At 40.9% G+C, this 20,477-nt stretch overlaps 1 pseudogene across 1 annotated transcript; it reads right to left on the bottom strand.

Annotated features, from left to right (window-relative positions):
- Positions 1-3,051: 3,051 nt before the first annotated feature.
- On the bottom strand, positions 3,052-19,994 carry LOC308497829 (ganglioside GM2 activator-like; annotated as a pseudogene). The gene is made up of 3 exons: positions 19,990-19,994; positions 18,426-18,984; positions 3,052-3,179 (listed from the first exon to the last, which is right to left on the bottom strand). The product of its transcript is annotated as a ganglioside GM2 activator-like (transcript).
- Positions 19,995-20,477: the final 483 nt, after the last annotated feature.

Here is a 20,477-nt window from a genome sequence, read left to right as displayed (position 1 = left end):
TCCTCTTGGACAAAGATAAGGAAGTTATGCTAAATGACATACCTGTTGATACAAGCCAAGCGAGTAACCCTGCCCCCATGAAAAACTTTCAAGTTTTCTTTCCTATAGGGATTTGAAGTTTCCCTTTCCTTAAGTTTCCTTTCCCTCAGTTTCTTGGCTCCCTAGTTCTAGATCTTAATCATTCAGGAGAAAATAAGGGATAAAAACTCTAAGTCCCCACCAGTCAGTGTCTTTTGAGCCTTGCCTTTGCTTGGGGTCCACTCCAAAATCTTTGGAGTGTACTTTCTCTTCTAATAATGGCCCTTGAGCCACTGCTTTCTGCTGCTGTTTCTTTGAAGTGTACTTTTTCTTCTACTAAACTGCTTTTTCACTACTTTACCTCGGTATCTCATTCAGTTCTTTGCTTGAGACGCCAAGAACCTGGGCATTGCACCGAGGAGGGCCCACTGTCCAGTAGCACTGTGTTATGAAAACAATTGAGGTTAAATTAGTCTTATAAACTGAGAAGTGTAGGCTTCCAGATGTATGTATCAAATGTTGTCATGCAGGGTCTCTGCTTCCGCTCCCCACATAAGAACACAGGATATGGCTAGGCCAAAAAGGAACACCCATGGAGCATTAGTTAGGGGAGTCATACCACTATACTCTTGCTGGCGGCTGGGTTGGAGACAAAGGAAGCAGGAGCCAAATGATCTGCAACCTGCTGCCTGCTTCTCTGCCAACCAACCAACTTGCTAGCTGCAATCTGCACTTGCTAGCTTAGCCACGGCAGTTATATTAGTGGCCAATGACTAACTGGTTATAGCTGATGGCCAACTAGCCACAGCTGATGGCCATTTACTACCTGAGCCAGCACCTTTCCATGTGAGGTCAAGATCCTGGAAACTGCTCTCTGGGACTCTGTGCCCACACTCCACCTCTATAGGGTCTCGCCTCAGAATCTACATGACAAGCGTCTTCTGCAAGCGGCCCTACGTCAGGAACCCAGCTCACAAGAAAAAATTCCAGTCCAGTTCAAGTAATGTCCCTGGAGGTGTCCCTCAATGTCCACCTACTTTCTGGGCACAGTCAGGGTTTCTCAGGGCACCGCGCTGGAACTATAGTGGCTTACAGCCAAGGTGCTTACATATTGTCAGCAGTAGCTGGGCGAGACACAGGACGCAAACATCTGCCAGTTCCACCACATGGTGGTACACTCCCAAGTAGCAAATTGCAGTTAGCCAGGGGTTGGTTGGTTAGCAGAGAAGCAGGTGACAGGTTGCAGATCGTGTGGCTCCTGCTTCCTGCGTCTCCAACCCAGCCGCCAGCGAGAATATAGTGGTATGACTCCCCTATCTATGGCTCCGTGGGTGTTCCTTTTTGGCCTCACCATGTCCTGTGTTCTTATGCGGGGAGCGGGACTAGAGACCCCAGATGACACCCCACATGACACCTTGCATGACATAGGATCTCTGGTCCTGCTTTCCACATAAGAACCCAGGATGTAGTGAGGCCAAAAATGAACACCAATGGAGCCATAGATGGGGGTGCCATACCATTATATTCTCGCTGGCGGGTTGGAGACACAGGAAGTAGGAGCCACACGATCCATAACCTGCCGTCTGCTTTTCTGCCAACCAACCAACCAACCAACCAACCAACCAACCAACCAACCAACCTTGCTAGCTGCAATCCACACTTGCTAGCTTAGCCATGGCAATTATATTAGTAGCTAATGGCTAATTGGCTATAGCTGATGGCCAACTAGTCACAGCTGATGGCCATCTACTACCCGAGCCATCATCTTTCCACGTGAGGTCGAGCACCCAAAAACTGCTCTCTGGGACTCTGTCCCCACAAATGTCTGAAAAATTAAGGATGTAGATTCATTTTTAGAATGAAAGAGCACAACACAGTGAGTGAATCCCACCTCCCCTCCCGCTATGAATAATAGTTAAATTGAATGTGCAAAATTGGTGTATCATTCTCTTATCCATCTCTTGGTGTGGGAAGACTTTTCACAAACTCTTTCCAGAAATTAAAATAATGACCACAGTAAAATCCCCCAAAGTTTGTCTAGAGACCTTGCAATTTGTTATGATCTTGATGTATATCTCCTGGCAGCACAACCATGGGACTAAATTGTAATGCTTTGCAAGAGTTGAAAAAGGAGGCCACATGAGTCCGGGGCTTGTGCTGCCTGTGCCGCTCAGCCAATAGACTGACCCAGGAGTTGGGTCATAGAATAAGCATTTATTATCAGAGCACCAGTGGTCTCAGAAAGCAGTCAGTTAACACCTCCAAATGTTACTGGAGAGTGGGCTGTTCTCGGCGCAATGTTCAGGTTCTTGGCGATTCGAGCAAAAAATTGAATGGGACACAGAAATAAAGTGGTGAAAGAGTAGTTTATTAGAAGAGATAGTACTCTCTAAAGAGATAGGAGTGGACCCAAGCAACAGAGAATGGCTCAAGGGCTCATCATTAAAAGAAAAGTACACGCTAAAGGGTTTGGAGCAGGTCCCGAGCAAAAGCAAGGCTCAAAAGGCTCAAAGGTCCCAGATTGGCGAGGACTTAGAGTTCATTCCTTCTTTTCCTCTCAAATGGGCTTTTCCTTTCCAGGCATGCAACCACTTGATTGACGCCTGTGATTGACAAGAAGCTATTATCTCATCTTGTTAGACTGTGGAGAATTCATCTGTTATGATATTAATGAGCTTCCGGGCATAAGTATGATATTGTAATGATGGTATAATGAGGCCCAGGTGAAATGAAGGTCATTGTGGCCTTTACTGCGCAGGTGTGTGTGGCCAGTTTAATCTACTGGGGTATTTTGTACCTATTTGTTCCTCATAGGGGTAGATAATTACAATGAAAACGGGAAGTTTTGGGGGGTCCCATTCTGTGGATTATGCAGGAATGCAGAGACCTGATGCCTATCTCTAACTGCCTGCCTTGTTTTCCCCTTGAGAGACATGATCCCATAAAATCTCTATGGGAAGTTGAGGGACAGAAGTTCTCTTCTGTTTCTGCTTCCTGCTGGACAGGGGCATAGAACTGTCCCTATTGGGGAATTCATGGAACTCTCGCCCTATCTGATCGCAGATGAGGAGAAGGGGTCTCGAGATCCACCTGGAAGACCATGTTGGCTTCTTTGGTTGTGACTGGCAATCTTGCTAGGGTGTCCTCTGTATCCAAGGCCCCTGAATGAGGAAAAATAGATTTAAATTAATAAATCCATTTCCTCTATAGAGCCTGTGGCCATTCAACCAGTCATTCAGTTGTCGTTAATTGTCCAGGAGATAGGCCCAGGATGGGTAGGAGAGAACACTAGGCTTCAATGATTACAAAGAACAGGTTTGAATCACAAGTGTTAGGGTAATTACCTAAAGCACGGGTAGGAGCTAAAAAACTGGGGGAAAGGAAACTTGACAAGGAAACTTAAAATTTCTGCAGGAAAGAAAACTTAAACATTTCTCAGTGGGAGGCGGGGGGCTGCTCGTTGGCCCATATCACAGATACTGCCTTTTCAGACTACCGGTGCTCTAATAATAAACGCTTATAGTACGACCCAACTCCTGTGTTGGTCTATTGGCTGAGCGGCACTGGCAGCATGAGCCCTGGACTCATTTGTCTTCTGGTTTCAGAATCACCCAGAAATTTCTGGGGTTCAGTCTGTCACCCTAGAGAGATGCCTTGAAGAGACATGTTCTGGAAGATTCTGAATCTTAATCCATTATCTAAATTCTGGGAAACTTAAAGTCAAGTTTTCATTTGGGTGAACATAGCATAATAATTTGTCTTCATCAGAAATTAAATTCAAAGGGGAAGAAGTGGTTTTAGGTCTAGGACAGCATTCCTTAAATAAGAGAACATTGTCTTTATGGATGTTATCCCAACACATGTGAAACTGAGATTTTTACGAGAACTGTGGGTAATTCAGACAGCCAGATGTCTTCTTTTATCTGAAATAAAGGAGGTCCTTGAACAATGTTGTTTCCTTCAAAGTCGTTTTATTATCATGTTGATGAGATGCCGTAGGAACTTAACTCTTGTTTATATCAATTAGCCTATGATGAAAAATGGCATTATTAGCCTTCATTTTGCTCCAGTTCCAAGAACCTATGGATGACGTTAAGTGAGGACTTATTGTACTCTGATTAACGAGATAAGCAACAGTATGTGTGTGGTGTGTATTGTTTTCTCTTCTTTGTGGGAGGTAGGAGTGGTTTTGTAGGACTTGCTTGATTAATAGTCTCCGTTCTCTGCCTCTGTACACACAGCCTATGCACCCTGGCTACCTCAACAATCTTTCTTGTTTGCATCTTATTCAAAGAATTATAAATTATTTGAATGCTCTTAAAATATATGCACTCAACACTCCCTTTGTATTATGGCACTAAATAACCTCTCAATCAACCTCTCAGTTAAAGATGGAGAAATTGACCTGGAGGGTGAGTAAATAATTGTTGCTGGTGGAGACAGGACCAGTCCCAGGTGGCTCAGTCAGGAGCTCTCCCTCTCACACTGCATTGTGGAATGTGTTCCTGGTTGCCTAAAATTGAGGTTGAAACCACTGAGAGCTAGCAGGACCAGTTTCCCTTGTAAAAGCAGCCAGTTTTACTGTTGGAGGTCTAAGAAGTCCAAAGTAAAAATTATGCCATCTTCGAAGCCAACCACTGAATTATCTCAAGGGGCAGACAGGGAGGTCTGCTTGTTGTATGAACACTTAGAAATACTTACTTATACCAACAATTTATCTGTACCTATTTTTTTTTCCTACAGTATCCTTTACATGGTATTTCCAAGTCAGAATCATTTGTGAAGCACTGCAACAGTTTTCCCTGCATCTCCAACCAGATTCCCAAACTGACTGAGCTGTATTAATCAGAGGTTGCTCTGGTCACTATGTAAGGTAATAGATTAAGCTACTAGCAAGGTGTGAGAAGAGTATCTGTTGTCTTTTCTCTGCAGTGCACTTAGAAGGGAGCCATTGCTTGGCAGGTAATCTATACTTATTAGGGCAAAAATCAATGTGCCCAATCAGGTAATGCCCTGATTGGATTTTTCTCTACAGCAGAGTACAGAATTGCCTGGAGGAGTCGCTGTAGGGCTGTTTCCTCCTTCAAACATGAGGCTCTGGCTACAGGGACAGCCTGTTGCCTTCTTAATCCCTGGAGAGTATATGGCAAGAGTTCTTTTATTCTTGATGTCCACACTGTTACGAATTTAGATTTTGAATTTCATCTGTAGGTGTCCTCCGTTTTCACTCGCTTTCATTATGTTTGCACACCCTTCTGAGGTCAGACATAAAATGGAACATGGGATCTATAAATCAACTAGTTAAATAAGAAGGAATTGACAGTATCATTTTGGCAAATTGTGGTAGCTTTTATAATACTGAATTAACTCAATTATGTTGCGGCTGCACAGATTTCACTTAAGATCATATAAATGTGTATTGGTCATCAGAGTTATTGGTGAAAATTTTAGTAAAAGTTTATTTGGCACATACTGAATACAAAGCACTAAGCCGAATTCTGTACAACTGTTTTATTTCAGAAGAAGTTTTTCATTTCATGTACATTTTTTTTTCTTTTGGTCCATACAGGGCTCTCTTTTACTTTTTATTTGATCAGCTATTAGATCTTTACTAATGAACAAATACCTTCAAGCCCATTCTCCCCTCCCATACACACACAAATAGAGTTAAAGTACTGACACTAACTTACACTAACCCTATGGTTTCCCCCACCAATCTGTCCCTCTGACTCACCCTAACCTCCCCCCCGAATCTAGTGTGCATGTTATCTTGCTTTTCCTTTTACACAGTTTTACTGTAGCCATATGTATTCCTAAACGTTTTCTTTTTCTTTCTTTCTTTTTTTTATTAGCTTCAGGTGTACAAAACAATGTACTAGTTAGACATTTCATCCCTCTCAAAGTGATAGCTCCCCTCCCCCAATCTATTGCCCCTCTGACATCTTATATATCTATTATAATTCCATTGACTCTATTCCCTATGCTGTACATTTTTGAGGTTCTCATAAACACTAAAGAACAATGATTTGGCTTTGACTTTATTGAGTTGGATTCATTTTGTACTATACGATTCTTTTTAAATTTTGACTATATCTGCTGAGGGTGGTGTTATAAATAATTTTAGAAAATAACATATAGTGCTAGTAGCAGTGTTTTCACCGTAGTTTCTTCTTTATGTAAGTGATGTCTCCCATTTAAATAAATAAAAGCTGGGGTAAATGTTTCCTGTCTTTCAAAAAGGAATAAAACTTCTCAATGAAAAAAAGTGGATGGGGAGATTTAGCATCTTGCTATGGCTTATGGATACAGTTTAAGAAGACTCTCAGGGGTGGATGGGTGGCTCAGTTGGTTAGAGAGTGAGCTCTGGGCAACAGGGTTGCCAGTTTGATTCCTACATAGGCCAGTTAGCTGCGCCCCCTGCAACTAGAATGAAGACAATGAGCTGCCACTGAGCTACCACTGAGCTCCTGGGCAGTCAGATAGCTCAGTTGGTTGGAGCTCATGCTCTCAACCACAAGGTTGTTGGTTTGATTCCCTCAAGGGATGATGGGCTGCGCCCCCTGCAACTAAGATTGAACAATGGCAACTGGACTTGGAGCTGAACTGCACCCACCACAACTAAGATTGAAAGGACAACCACTTGACTTGGAGCTGAAGGATCCTGGGAAAAACACACTGTTCCCCAATAAAGTCCTGGAAATACACACTGTTCCCCAATAAAGTCCTGGAAATACACACTGTTCCCCAATAAAGTCCTGTACCCCTTCCCCAATAAAATCTTTTATTAAAAAAAAAAAAAAGACTACCAGAACCTGTACACTTAGGCTCTTGTGATTGGTGATTCCCCACTTTACCCCATTTTCACCTTTGTCATCCTTCTTGAGAATTCACTACCACACTTTCTGGTTATATAACCTCCAGAGTGAGGGAAATTTGAGAGGTCAGGCAAAAATTACTTTGTCATAAAGATAAGGCAAAGCCAAATTAATTCCCTTAACTATGGATACTAGGGTAGGTGGGATAAATTTATGAGTAACTCCTTTTCCTCCTCTGAAATGATGAATATTCTTCCATGAGAGAAATCTTGTGCATTCAAAGTATTTTCCATGAGTGCTTTGAACATAACTGCAGTTAGTGGAAATTTTTCCTTAATAATATTAAATATATTTCCCTCATGGGAGGAAAGCCAAAGGGTCCATCTGAACTGAATCAGAATCTGAGACTCGAACATTCTGATGTCCTCCGGCAGCTTACCCTTGTATTTCTCGATTTGGTCTAAGCAGTTCTGTTGGAAGGCTGAAACCCAGCCTGCTGTGATCAGACAGAATTAGAATCCAGCCTTTCAGATGGGGATAAGGTCACTTCCAAAGACCTTGGCAGACAGGTCTGGAGATCAAGGTGTCCTCCTGAGGAGGGGGTCTCTGAGTGACCAGGTGTTGGAGATGTTACCTATAAAGAGATATTGGCAAGTCAACTCACAGGAAGCTCCACATTCTGCCATGAAGAGCAGTCACGAGGTCCACAAACACCTCGGGAACTGTTGACATGGAAGGAAATTTCTAATTTTTTCCACAAGGAAAGACAGCATGATATTACAGTACAATATCCTTTAGAAAATAAAGTATAGTAATAGAAAACAAAGGATAGTTTAGAAAATAAAGTATAGTAATAGTAGTCAATACTATAAGGAAAACTAAGACTATTACTGTTACTATAAAGGAAAACTAACCAATCACTCATCAACTGAGCAGTTAAAATTTTATCAAGAAATTCATTAAATCAATAAGGAAACACATAAATGACATTTTTGTATTGTATTGGTGATTTCTTTTTAGAAGTAAAATTAGCTGCTCTTTTAAAAATTTTTTTAATTGGGTAACCGTGCGTTTTTCCGAGGACCCATCAGCTGCAAGACAAGTCATTGTCCTTCAATCTAGTTGTGGAGGGCGCAGCTCAGCTCCAAGTCCAGTCACCGTTTTCAATCTAGTTGCAAGGGCGCAGCCCATCCCATGTGGGAATTGAACCGGCAACCTTGTTGTTCAGAGCACACGCTCTAACCAACTGAGCTAACCGGCTACACAGCTGCTCTTTCTTTACTGCATTATTTCCTTGAGTGAATTTGCAACTCTCATACCAGGATAATTTTTTTTTTTTTTTTTTAAGATTTATTAAATGTTGAATATGCTTCAGTCTTGACATGGCTTCTTTATATTCTTAGTTATGGGACTTCTGTTCAGCTATACTTCAGATGGTTCTCCAGGTTGATTGTTCTATAATGTCGTTATAATTTTAATGTGGTCATGGGAGGAGGCAAGCACAGTTTTTATCTGCTCCACCATCTTGGATCCCCTTACCAGGTGATTTTAACTCCTTTTGATCATATTCAAGGTAGGATCATATTCAAGAGCGCTTGAGTGGTTCTCCAGGATTGCATAAAGCACTAGGTTACACATTTTCCCTATAGCATTGACTGAATAATCTAAGCAATGTTATGAGATAGGTTATATTCCTATTCCCACTTTATAGGTGAGGTTCTCCTGCTTATCTTGCTTCCCCATCATTGCCTCCTTCCCCAATCCTGTTAATTTAGCACTACATTCTCCCTGAGTCGTCCCTGATACAACCTAAAAGAGTGTAAGGCATCCAACTCCACTATTGGGGTGCAGTGTTTTAGGGTGAGTCAATGGCTTTCCTCTCCCATCCCCCACTACGTCTGCACAATCTGTGCATGGCACTCCTTTCCTCGTGTCCTCTACTTGGATGACAGCCTCACCACCAACCCCAATGCTTTTCGTTGGGTCCCTGACAGCCTGCCTTGCCCTGATCATTTTATGCCAGTCAGCCCTCCCACTGCTCTCTGCTCAGACTGGGGATACCGCATAGCAAACTACAATTACCCAGGCAATTCTTTGAATTCTTCCCATTTTGTTTGCTTGTAACTAGATTCTTGGATCCCAGACACGACACATCAATGTCCCTAACTGCCTTTGCTCCTTCTGATGGGCTGGCACTTCAGAGTCCCCTCCTGATGTTTTGGATCTGAACACTTTTTTGAGTTTCCTTGCTTTTTTAGTATCAGTATTCTCCTGCCCAGAAGCAGATCTAGGCATGGTGGAACCCATAGCTTATTCAATTTGCGGAGTTTTCTTAATATAATACAAAAGTATCAATACTTACTTAGGTATGAACATAAATACTTACAATGAGAAAATAAACCACAATATGGCTCCTTGGAGAGTCATCTTCCTTTCTTAATCTTTTCTTTAGACAATTTATCAGAAATGTTTACATAAAATGCTTCCTGTTATAGCCTGGCTTCCTTTTATCTCTTAGAATACTAGACAACCCCCATATTCACAGAGACCAGCGCAAGTGAGAAGCCCTGATGTTTAAGCACCACTAGATTCAGTCACTCTGACCCATTTCTTGTGGTTCTGCGTGGAACTCCTTGCTCTGTTCTTTAGTTTTAGAGAACCACAACTATGAGAGAAAATGTGTGAAAGAGAGAGGCAGTGTGTGTGTATGTAAAAGAGAGATTGATTTAGACCAGGGGTGTCCAAACTGCGGCCCGTGGGCCAACTACAGCCCTCAATCCATTGTTAATTGGCCCGCAGCAAATTCCAAAAATATATTTAGTTTACTTAAATAAATCAGGTGAGGCAATACATACTTCACCTCGAGGAATGGCCCGGCTGTTTGTGTATTTTACCACATGTGGCCCTTGGTAAAAAACGTTGAAAAAAGTTTGGACACCCCTGATTTAGACCATTCCTTCCAACCTGCCAGGTTTCTCTCTCTCCTTTGGTGCAGAACCCTTTTGTCCCCTGACATTTTATATCTCCTGTTATTTACTGACAGATTGTGCTGCAGGAAGATTGAATGCATTTATGGTTCTTCCTGTTATGTCTTGGGGTCTGTCCAGGCAAGGTGATTAACCACATTGGGGTGAGGCACACTTGCAAAAGACCTTGATCACACCAAGGCAGGCCTAGAGGCCCGAGAGGGCATGTAGGCTGCTAGGCAGAGTGTGCTATTTAGGTGGCGAGGAGATAGGCAACTGGGGTCATCAGGCAACTGAGGCAACTGAGGCAACATAGGCAACTGAGACCAGGAGCAGCAGGGAGGTAACCATTGGATGGGCCAACGGAATCAGCACTGTGGTCCTCTCCTCCTTGAAGAAGAGATACCAGAAAAGAAGAACACAGAGGGCCCAGCAACCAGCATCAGACAAACATGGCCTCAAGTGACAGAGTGCCACCTGGAGTTTAGTGGAAAATTTCAATCCCTAGGGAAGGTCCTTCCACTAGAATTTGGAAGTTCAAGAATAAGTTTAAGGGTTATTGGGAGAAGAATCAGGCCAAGGGATCAATAAGTTGATTGAACTGCTAGAAACAGGATCAAAGTGGGAGACCAGATCTTGGAAAGGCTTGGAGGCAGCACATTGAGGCTACACGTGTTTGTGTTTTGGGGACAGAGTCATCTACCACTTACTCTCTGTATAGCCTTGAACGAATTATTTAATTTCTCTGGGTGTCCCTAGCTCTCTTTTTATTCAGTTTAAAAGAGTAACGGTGTCACAAGATTACTTTAATGACTAAATAGATGCATAATATTGAACATAAACTATTTGGGGACAAAAGCCAGATCTTATTCTAATTTTTTTTCTAGTGACTAATACAAATGCTGGCATATAGTAAGCCCTTTACAAATGTTTGTTAAGGTTCCAAATTATCTACCAGGTGACTGTCATACAGTTATATCTATATAGATAGATAGCTAGATTGATCGGCATAGATATAGAGATATAGACCAATGCATATGTGTATAAGTATATAAACTTATGTATATGTTTATCTATTATCTCAGTTTTTGAAACTGAGTATAAGGTCAGGGACAGAGTGGCATAAATGGTGACCATCCTCAGTCAGAGAGTGTGAAACTAGGGCTTGTGAATTCCTCCTAATGGAGGCTAGGGCTGCAGATATGCGTGAGGAGGCCCTAACACAGGAAGAAAGGTAGGATTCAGAGTTGACAACTGAGCAGATTTTGATGTGTTCATCCTAAACACCATCTTTACTTAAAATGGTGTTAACACCAAATCTTATAGAGTGATTTTCCTAAAGCATTTATTACTATTTGTTTTCATGCTTCTGAGTAACTGTTTAAAACAACAAGGTTCAGCTAATGGGAAAAGACTGCCATTACGTATTCAGTGAGCTTCACTATCTCCCTCTTTGCCCGGAGGCACCTTTTGCAAGGGATAATGAAGTATTCTCACCGATTCTCTATTTGGTTTCTAGACTTTGATGTACTTAAATAAATTTTTTGGTGTTGCCTTTGATCCCCGTGAAGCCTAGGCAAGGTGATTAACACATCATGGAGGAAATGGGGTTCAAGTTCAGCCTTGAGTGACAGACAACTTGGTCAACAGCAGAGAGCACAGCACCGGCTGGAAGCAAGGGCTTTGACCACAGAGAAAACGGAGGCCAAGTCCTGGCTCTGCCATTTACTAAATGTGTAATCTTATGCAAGCTGCTCTCTTTTAAAGCTTCAGTTTATTCACTGGTAAAACGGTTAAAATAATAGTACCTACCTGATAGGGTAATGGGTGACCCTTGAAAGAAATCATACCATTAAAATACTCAGTACAGTGCCTGGCACAGAGGATGCGCTTAATACAGTTTAGCTGTTTATATAAAGAAGTTGGAAGGGAAGGCTGTACAGGTGAGGATAACCACCTAGACACTGGTGAGGACAGGGAAACCTCCCTCTGATCGCCTTGCATGGCATGTGGGTCTTGGAGGAGTGGTGAGAAATGTGGTTGGTGCAAAAGATGTGATTAGTTAACAGGGAACTTAAGCTGATAGAGAAAGCTGTGGTAGTTTTTTGAACACAATGTCTTGCAAAATAGGACAACATAAGTTTAGGATTTCATTTTAGAAACTATGAAATTTCTTTTAGACATCACTATGTACCAGGGACCATACTGCCGTATTTTATCCTTTCCCAAACTCTGTAGAGTAAGAATTATTCCACTCACTTTAAAGATGATGGCTGTGGCCCAGAGAGAAAAAAAATTAGCCTATGGTCACCTTTGAATTCACTTCACCTATTAACTGGCGATTAAATCAGTGTGTTTGAAGGTAACTCAAGGGGATGTGAGACAACCTGTGAAAAGTACTTTCCACAGAGAAGGTGTTCAACAAATATGGCTCCCACTTAATTCTGTCTTAGATTTGAAGACTGGGCTTCTGCTTTATTCTCATGACCAAGCCCCAGCTTTGCCCACTTCCGTGTACCTCTTTGGTCCTTCTACGCGTGTCCCTGCATGGATAACCTCCTCAGGGCCAGATAACTTTCAGGACTGGGTATCTTTCTTTGAACCCGATTTGTGGCCGTGACTGCTCCTCTTTTAGACTTTTGGGTAGAACTGCTGGCCTCTGCCAGCCTAATTGTACTTAAAGCTCTACAAGTCACCATGCTCCAGCCTCTTGCTGGATATCATGTGATGACATGACTTCCTGCCTGGAAATTCACCCTATGTCCAGGCAGCAAGTGGGCTAGAAATCTTAGGTCCTGAGCATTGCCAATCTGATCCATCCCCTCTTTCCAAGTTTCTTTTCCAACAGTGGAGCTTGGTAAAGTAGAGATGCTTGGGACCAACTGAATCAAAAATCTTCATAGTGTGAACCTGGGAATCTACATTTTAAAAATGTCCTCCCAGGTGGGTTTGATAAGGCTGTTTCTCAGGCTGGCCTTTTGGGAAACACTGGCACAGGTACTTGGGCTACATGACTTTCAAGGCCTACTCAGCAAGTCTATGGTTCACTCACACTTAGGTCAGGTTCATGAATTAAATTCAGGTCAGTATGCTTCCTTTCCTCAGGGTTTCTAAAACTACTTTTCAAGAGAAAAATTATTTAATCTCCCCTCCATATCTCCTCTGGATGAACCTGTCTTAATCTCTATGTGTATTAGAAGTCCTGCAGGATAACTTGAAAGCTCACCTGCTTAGGCAGCTCACTTAGCATTTTCAACTCGTTCTTATTCTAAGGCACACCTCTTGCCATGTTTAAAGCCTGACCTTGCTTACCGCTTCCTGGACCTGTGTTTGCTCTTTGCTGTCATTGACACAACCTACTTTCCATTTTCCTCTTCGAAATGATGATCTGCCCACATTCAAAGCCATCTCTATCAAAGCCATTTTTTTGAACTCTTCTGAAGAATAATCTGGGAACATCTGAGATTAAATGTCTTTTAAGATACTGCGAAAAAAGATCGTTCTGTCTAGATTGAATCCTCCAGAATCATTAGTTACCAGGCTAGGTCTTACTGACATACTAAAATCCTTGATGTATTAAAAATTTCTACAAATTGATTTTATAAACTGAGAACTTTGAGACTTTTAAACATCTTCCTGTGAAATTATTTTAGAATGTTATGTATTTGTGTGTCATTTTACTTTCTCTTTACATGTTAGTGGATGATGTATATCAATGCGAGTGATTTTATTCCCTTTGAGCATCTGTATCTGTGTACTGCAGAGAGCTCCTAGGGTAATAAAAGAGTGATTTTGTTAGAGACATATTTATCTCTTGACTGTTTTCATGTTACCCAGAACAACATAGTTTTGTTAGTTCTAGTTTCACAGACAGCAAGTTCCTAACATTTTCTGTATTGTAGACATCAACATCCCTGAAAGCATAATAATAATAAAAATGTCTTAGATTCCCAGAAGAACCAAGAATATTCTGGCATGAAGTATTAGGTCATCAATTTGTGAGAAACGTTAAAAGTGCTGAGATGGAATTAGATATAATGACTCAACAACAGGACAAGAGGACTTGGAGGGAGGTATAGTTTATCATCACATATATGACCAAGGATATTTTAGTTAGCTTGTCCTGTGAGTCTTGTTAAAGATCATAGTAAACCTCTTTCCCCACTTAATTACTCCCAGGCTGTGATATACCTGTTCTCCAGGTCTTGAGCCCAGGTCAGATCTGGAAGAAATTGAAGCAACATCTAAGTCTGCTTCAGTTTCAGGCATGCTGGCTGTGGGCTATGATAGCAAGCCTCATCAAATGGATGTTTAGGATGTGGTAACAGGATGGGGCTCAAGAGGGAATTTGACTCTCTGGCTAACAACAGCAGAATCTCCAAACTAGTAAAAGTGTAGCTGTGTGATTTTAAAGTAACATGCAATATTTTCATGAGTTTGTAGAGTCATTTAAATGGAACAATGGGAAAAAAGGGCATTTTTCCTTGTTTCAAGATGGAAGGATCTGGAGTTGAGGGTGGCCAGGATATAATTTTGAAGTAGGTTTACTGATGTGGACTTCCATTCAATTCACAGAGGAGCTAAGTGGTTGGGGGGTGCTTAGTAATTGGGAGAACTAGGGGTATGCTTTCTCTGAAAGCATAGTTCATATTTTCACAAGAGAATATTCAGGTTACGTTCCAAAAGCAATTTATATGTTCTCCCTGCTCTTTAATTTGTCAAAGAAATTCTGCAATTTAATTATTTAATTATTGGGTCTCAAAAACGATTACTTATAACTACAGACCACAGTAGTATATTAATTATAGTGGAATTCATTTTACAATATTGAAATATATTTGAAACCACTCATAATCATTCTGACACAACAAAAGTAAACTAGGACAAAATGTCCAAAAAAATGTACAATATCTGTCTCTTACTTCACGCTAAAGAAAATTAATTTAAAATCAAACATTAGCAAGACTTTCAATTTAAAATAGAGGTAATGCTAATGGTACCTTATCTGTCCTCTGCTGACACGCCATTAAAATCCATCTGAAAATGTACAAGTATTTTCTTTTGTTTGTTTTTTGCTTTTTTTTTTTTTTTTAATTGCAGCAGTTCTGATGAGTAGGCTACAGGAAGATTATGTACTGGATTCTGGGAAGATGTCCACAAACTGCCACATCAGTGGTGTAGCATTGAGAAGCACAGTTGTGGACTCTCTTTGCTCCACCCTTGGTCTCAGAAAAGTACACATCGTCTGGCAGAAGATAGAGAAAATCTCTCTGTTACTGTCACAGCCTGTTCCTAGCTCAGGGATTCCAACATGACATTCAGGTGACCTCATTCCTTTCTGTGTGAGGACAATAATTTTTAGGCAGCCAGATCAGGTCATTCCTCCTCTTTTCTTTCTTCTCTCTTTATTCTTTACTAGAGACGATAGGTCTTGGTAGAAACTGTACCAGATGTGTGACACTGAGCAGTGGAATGTTAGAGTGTAATTGGTGGTGGTGCATTGAATTAAGATTGTCAAGTGTGACAGATGGAGACATAAACAAGAGCCTGGAAACATGAGGGAGTGTGTGTAGATGTGGCAGGGTGTGTGTGGGGGCTTCATGACTTGCCATTGAGAAACAGGTAATTGCTGACAGTGCCTAAGTATTTAACACAGACAAGAGATCGTGGCAGTGAGAAAAGAAGGTTCACTTATTTATCCAGCAAGTATTTACTGAGTACCTACTCTACACCAGATGCTGCTTTGTGGTAGAGAAACACCAGTGAAAAAGGAACTAGAACCTGGTTCTAGTGGGAAAGGGGGTACAGGGCACGGGCCAAAAACAAGTAAGCCATTGAAAAATATAATTTTTACAACCATAAGTTCTGTGAACAAAACAACATGGGGTGGGGTGGCAGAATGAATGAGGTTCCTCAGACTAATCCATTGAGACCCTAACATAGACGCTGCAGGGTTTGTCCAGAAGATACCAGAACAAATTGGGCAGAACAAACAAAGTTTGATTCTCACCACATTCTATTATGCTGGTACTATTATTGACCTGTTTTGCAGATAACAAAGATAACCTGAGACAATAAATGGGCAAAGAAAAATTCTTAAGAGAAGAAATACAAGCAGTTAAAATTCATGAGTAAAGAAATAAGTGCAGTAATAACTAAAGGAATAAAATTTAAAATTACAATTGGATACTATTTTTCAATCAATCAAATTTGCAAAGATTGAGAAAAACAAAAGACAAAATTATTGCTAGTGATGATGGCTTCCATCAAATACAGGGCATGTATTTGACTCTTATTTGCTGCTGGAAAAAAGGTTAATTGATACAACTGTTAAGTAAAAACAATCTTACGGGCAGGAGTAGATCCCAAGGAGATTATCTGAGAAGCAAATAAAGATTACTCTAACAGGTGTTAATTGCAGTACTAATTATAAAATCCTCAAATTGAAAACAACCTACATGACTGATAGTAGGAAATTGTTTCCATATATAGAACCATTATAGTCATTAAAAATGATGTTCATGAAAATGTATAATGACAGGGGGAAATGATTGTTAAAATAGTAAATGAAAAAATAGGCTAAATGTTGAATATGTGGTATGATGGAATTTTGGTAACGGAATCACCTGATGTCCAAATGAATATATACATGAGAGAGTAGAAACCTCACATACACGAGAAGTTCCCATAGGTATGTATGTAATTAAAGTTAGTCATTTTCTTTTTAATCTCTCTTCCATCTATTTCATGCAAAGGCAGCAGTAACAAAATTTAATAAAGATTATGGCACATGTGGATGAAGTCCATTTTGCTCCTACAAAAAATGACCCCTCAGTGCCATCCTAATGCTCTTATACCTTGATTTAGTCTGCTTCTAAATCAGAGAAACTGAGATGGGTGAACAATGCCTATAACGTAAATGAGTAGTCGGGGCTATGGGAAACCCAAGATGGCCACTTATTTCTTCAAAGCTCCCTGGCAAACCCCATTTTTTTTTTTTTTTTGCAGTCCATTCACTGTAGCACATTTAAGCTGGACTTCATTCAACTGCCTCTTAGTATGGGTTATCAATATGTTCTTATTGTTGTGCGTATGTTTTCTGAGTGGGTTAAAGCCTTCCCCTGCTGCAAGGCTGATGCCCTCACAGTGGCAAAGAAACTGGTAGAAAATGTGTTCCCCACTTGGGGTACACCTTCCACAGTCTTAGTGATCAATGCACCACTTCACCGAACAAATCATACAAGCCTTAACGGATAGCCTGGCAAACTTCTTGGAATTGCACTGACCTTCCTTATCCCCCGCAATCATCAGGCAAGATTGAGAGAACTAATGGAAAAACTAGATTAAGCAGAACAAGTCTTAATTACATGGGACTAAATGAACTGATGAGGATGGTTACAATTTTTATGAATTTTTGTTTGAAACATTGCTGGTTCCTTAACTTTTTTGTTTTTCCAGATATAAGGAGACTTTTTCTCTTAAACTATGACTTATAGCAATTTGGTAAATTATACCTTTGTAGGCAGAATGAACACATTTATTTTTTTTCTCCCTACTTGATCCATCCAGAATTCAGAAACTCTCAGTGAGTATTCTTATTTTCATGGTAATATTTTTATTTGCATAAGTTCAATAAGACTCTGTTCTTCTTGTAACAGGTCACAATTAGAAACTGGTTATATTACCAAGGCTTTTACTGGAATGTCATATTTGAGAGAAACATGCATAGGCTCAGATATGATCTTATGGAATTAAAATTGAGTTGTGGAAGCCAATAAAATCCTTGGAAATATTATCCTGGTACTTTGTTTATAGGGTTCCCAGAAGCCTTACCAAGTGAGTAAAGAAGGTCACTTCCTGGCAGGTACAGGGACCTCAAGATATTTTGGGGATACTAAGAATAGAGGCACTCACCCAAATCTAAAGATATTCTAGGTGAAGCCTGGTGGCAAATCCTTGCTTTGGCTTTTCTGGCCTTAAGACACCTTTTAAAGTTTCATATGGAGATTCCTTATGAAAAATTTCAGTATAGCAGATTTAAAAGAACCTATATGATCAATTGTTATTCTTGTATTTATGCAAATGACAGGTCAAGTTTATTGGTAAATTATTTTGCAAATAAATTAGTCTTCATTTGGTTACCTTTGGTATAAATGAGGGTGATTTTAAAAAGAAAAATTATGTTTCAGTAATATATCTTTGTGGATATTAGTTTCTAATTGTGTTCATTATCCTTTTTTTTTTTTTTGGTTTTAAGTCAGTGACAAAAAAAATTTAATGAGAAAATCATAAAGGTACTTCAGGAGATCAAGATGGGTCAGTCTGAACTTGGGGTCGCAAAACAAGTTGGTCCTATTCCTTGATTATTTAGAAATGAGTTAAAAATCTTAGAAAGCAGTAAGAGTGAGGAGGAAAATGAAGTGTCCAGACCAGTCGATGCCCTGGGCTATCAAGAACAGCCAAGCTCATCCTCCCTCAGATTAGGGTTGCTTGCCCATGCCCAAAATGTATGTGACACAAAATGATTCTCAGCGAGGTTAGTGGCATCATTGAAGAAAGGGGATTGAAGAAGAACAGAGAATTGGAATTTGGCCTTTGCAAACATAAGACAGAGGAAGAGGAATACCTCTCTCACACCCCTTTATTCTGCTGTAGCTGATGCCCTTTAGTGAGACATTGATTTTGAACCAGCCCAGACATTTCTTACCCTGCTTAGGATGCTTTGGATGCAATAATTCCTGGTATTGAGCCAGTCAGGCAGCTCCAGGTTGGGCAGGGTGACATCATTCTTGGGCAATGAGTAGATGTCTTCTTTGAAGGGACACCACAGGAAAGCCTATAGGTGTGCAAAGGTTCTGGGCAGGACTCTTGAAGGGGAATGAAAATGTCACGTATATCACAGATGTCTTCATAGGTACAGCTACCAGTTTGCCCCACATATGGGACTTTGACCGAGAAGCCAGCCATTTCCTCCTGCATGGTTAATTCTGCCTTCTGAGGAGCCTTAGCGTGACACTCCTCTGGGTCTGGGCACCGACAGACAACTCCCAGGATTGGCAATGGGGTTAGGTTACACACTCAGGCTTTTGATCACCACAGGGTCTTTCCCTTCATCACAGTTCTCCCAGGAAAAGCTCCTGAGGTGGAATGGCTCTTCAGGAAGACCTTTGCAAGGGGCCTCAGGGCTGGTGAAAAGCAAGCACAGGTGATCAGGTGCAGAGCCCACATCAGGGGCGTCATTCCAAAGGGTGGGTCTGCACGAGGATAACTACCAATTGTCTTTTGAGGTTTTGTTTCTACCTGACAGGATTATGAATTCTTCTAGTTCCCTCCAATATCTGCCGATGACTCCCCAAACTAACAATTCCATTTTTTCTCCCATCTTTTGACTTGGAATCACTGAGAACTAAAACTGGTCTTTCCCCAAAGCCTTGCAAGCCAACAGAGGACAACTTTATATAAACTTTAGAGAAATCACCACAACCGCTCATATATGGGAAATCTTTGTGCCTGTTTCATAAAGATCACTAGAGACATTCAAACTGCAGACCAGGAAAAGCTGTCAGTTTGTCATTCCTTGCCTTGACCTTATCTAAAGATGCTTCGACCCAGACATCTAGAAATCTTCTCAATTGCCTGCCTTTAGAACTCAGAAACCAGGATTGCAGTTTGCTACAATTATTACCCTTTCCCCCCCTTTTCCTTCCATAGAGATGCCTCTTATTAAATACCCAACTGCTTGCACCAGAGGCCTAACTTTGGGAACCCACCTGCATCACTGCCTCCTGAAATGAGACACAACTGTTTAATCGAACTGACCTGTTCTCCAGACTGAGACTGATTTAATGTGATATGGAACCAACTATCAACCAACTTCTGGAATAGGAAACTTCTCAGGAAGTTTCAAAGGTGGGACTCAAGTGGCTCAGAACAGGTTTTCCCAAAATGTGCCACTTTGGCATGTAAATTATTTAGAGCTGACGGCAATCAAGACCCTGGAGGTTCATAGGAAAGTTTTACCTCTCCCTTAAAGAATGTAAATTAGGGGCCTTGCCCATAATGAGTTATCACTGGAAATAACTTTTTATGACCTATCTATAGGGCAGGGAAAACTTCTAATTACTGAACATTTGCTCTTTTTATCGTCCTGTGAATGTCCTTCCTCTCCTGTGAAATCCCAAGGGCCTTACCTCATCCTTAGCTCAGAATGCCAATTACGCCTCCTTGTCTCTTCCTGTATCTGAATCACTCATGTATGTGGGGCTTCCATAAGTATGTATGTAATTACATTTGGTCATTTTCTTTTGTAAACCTGTCACATGTCTATTTGATTATTAGACCAGCTGAAAAAAACCTAGAAGGGTGGCTAAAGGAAAGTTTCTTCTTCCCCTATAACTCTCACGCTTCACACATTTTTTTATGGTTTGAATTTGGGAAAGACACATTGAACACTTATTATTCTTATAATTTAAAATACACTCATAATATACAAGTAAGGAACAGTCATTAGTAGACATCTTTCTGGAGCAAAGGCATGCAATGGCAACTTGAGGTCATGGGTGATTCTGTACCAGAAATACAGGCACATGCTAAAATCTGTTTCACTTAGAGGAGACAAAAAAAATCTGCTCCAGCAGAACAGCAGGTGGTACAAGAAGAATCCAATTTCTCCAGTATA

The sequence above is a fragment of the Rhinolophus hipposideros genome (assembly GCF_964194185.1).
Source record: "Rhinolophus hipposideros genome assembly, chromosome: 5".
Lineage (NCBI taxonomy): Eukaryota > Metazoa > Chordata > Mammalia > Chiroptera > Rhinolophidae > Rhinolophus > Rhinolophus hipposideros.
Note: the sequence above shows the minus strand (reverse complement) of the source record. Positions and strands in the feature narration are given on the sequence as shown.